We start from the raw sequence: 2,629 nt of genomic DNA on the forward strand, positions 1-2,629 counted from the left end.
AGTAAAATTACATTAACAGTTATGATATGACTTTTTTCAAATCTATAACAAAGAATAATATAAAAAAGAATTCACAGAATATTAAAAATGTATATTCTGCTTTTGCTATGAGAACACGTTGAAGAAAACCCTTCATGCATAATCAAGTAAAGTTTCTTTAAGATACAAAGTTCAGATTCCCATGAATAGTTGTAGAATTCCAGGTTGTGTGGAATATATTTCCACTTCTGGCAAACCCTAATGTGAGTCTTAGCTTGGTGCCCTAACTCACCTCCTGTTCACACTCTTAAGCCTCTTATCCCAAATCTGTTTGCCTGCCAGCCAGCTCAAAATCCACAAGCTTCACACTGATGGGCACTGCAACTGCTCTTGGGAAAGTCACATCAAAGCAAGGCTGTTCCAAGTATAAAGTCATAGATTCATAGAATACTTGGGTTGGAAGGGACCTTTAGAGGTCATCCAGTCCAACCTGCAACGAGCAGGGACATCTTCAACTAGAGCAGGTTCAACTACAGCCCCATCCAACCTGACCTGGAATCTTTCCAGGGATGAAGCATCTACCACCTCTCTGGGCAACCTGTGCCAGTGTTTCACCACCCTTGTTGTGAAAAATTCCTTCCCTAGATCTAGTATAAATCTACCCTCTTTTAATTTAAAACCATCACCCCTTGTCCTATTGCAACAGGCCCTGCTAAAAAGTCTGTCCCCATCTTTCTTTTAAGCCCCCTTTAAGTACTGGAAGGCTGCAATAAGGTCTCCCTGCAGCCTTCTCTTCTTCAGGCTGGGCCACATGCTGGAGCAGGGGCAGAGTGTGAGGAGTCCTCCCCCTGAGGAGGAAGGAGCGGTGGAGACAACATGTGATGAACTGACCACAACCCCCATTCCCCGTCCCCCTGCACCTCCTTGGGGGGAGGACGTAGAGGAAATTGGGAGTGAAGTTGTGCCTGGGCAGAAAGCGGGTTAGGGGGAAGGTGTTTTACAGTTTAGTTTGTATTTCTTATTATCCATCTCTGATTCAATTGGTAATAAACTAAACTAATTTCCCTAAGTCAAGTTTGTTTTGCCTGTGACGGTAATTGCTGACTGATCTCTCCCTGTCCTTATGTCAACCCATGAACCTCTCGTATACTTTCTCTCCCCTGTCCAGCTGAGGAGAGCAGTGACAGAACGGCTTTGGTGGGCACATGACATCCAGCCAGGGTCAACCTACCACACCATAGCAAGCTGAATGCAGAGGATCCAAGCTCACAATCAGATTTTTAAGGGAAAGCATGGGACTCAGTGTGCCACTAAGACACTAAATGTAGCTGTCTAGATGTCGTTGTCTACATTTGAGCAAGATGTCTAACCTCTCATTACAGTCAGTTGAATTCTGGGGTGTGATTTACCTGGCTACACTCCAGCCATTTGGGATGCTGCCCACCTGGGCAGTGGTACCTGTTGTACCCACCTGGCTCTTCATGCCAGCCAAGGAGGTGTGGGTATCTGAAAGATCATTTCACAAATAGTTAGAAGTCTCATGTAAATATCTCTATGTAGGTACTCAAATTTAGGTGTCTCAGTTCAGAGTGGAATATCCTTTGCCAACAGTTTTGGTGACAGTGACATAGATAATAGATGCAGAGTGAAAAATTTCCCTTCAGCTGAAATTCGTGCGTAGTCACTCTATCTGCTTAACCAAACATACATATTCTTACAGTCAAGTAATATTCTCAAATTCATTGTTTTCTTTGACACTTTTTTCTAATAGAAGCTGTTGAGAACCCAGCCCTCTGAAGTGATAACAAATAATCATGCACAGCTGATGTGTACCATGGAGGTCTTTGATTGCCTCTACCCAGGACATTTGGTTTCTAGTCCTGATGAGGCCTTTGAATATTATTCTGAGAAGTGTTACTCTGTTTACATACTTGAGTTTCAGTTCTACTGTTTAATATGAGACACATTTCAAGGAAGTGTCATAGGAAAAAAAATATGTAAAAAATAGGCTTTGTGTCCTCAACTTGAGGGTTTATATCACCCCCTAGTAATTTTATTTTTATTTTTTAATTCTTTATTATTGAAACTTGGGATTGGTCACACTTGCAGGCACTCACTGAGCTCTTGATTACCAGTACCTTGGATACCTTCGCTCACTCAGACATCATGATTAATTTCATCTGAGATGATGAGTTGAGTAGTTCTAAGCCATAACCAAATCATACCTAGTCACAGAGTGCTGAAATTGGCCGTTAAGGTAGGTCTAGACAAGCTGTGGCATGAAGCAGGATCATCAGAACATGCCAAGGGTTTGGTCTATGTACTTCCACTCCTCTCTCCACCAACTCAAAAAAGTAAAGTAAGCTTTGTATGTTGCCCAGTAAGCTATGTGTTGCCCAATCAGAAAATAAAATGATCTTTCTGTTGGGTGATGCTTAACATACTAAAGTGCATAGGATGAAGTTATGCAAGGTTGCTGGACCAGTTTTGAGACCAACTGGCAACAGTTGTACCACCTCCTTAGCAAAATTAGCAACACACTGTGTTAATGGTACTGAGAAACTGATAAAAAAAGCTCTCATTTAGACAAATTACTCTGTGCCTCCCCTTGTTCAGTCCTGTTTGTCACTGCTTCATCTGGCAATGGTAC

The sequence above is a fragment of the Phaethon lepturus genome, unplaced genomic scaffold, assembly GCF_000687285.1.
Source record: "Phaethon lepturus isolate BGI_N335 unplaced genomic scaffold, ASM68728v1 scaffold6649, whole genome shotgun sequence".
NCBI lineage: Eukaryota > Metazoa > Chordata > Aves > Phaethontiformes > Phaethontidae > Phaethon > Phaethon lepturus.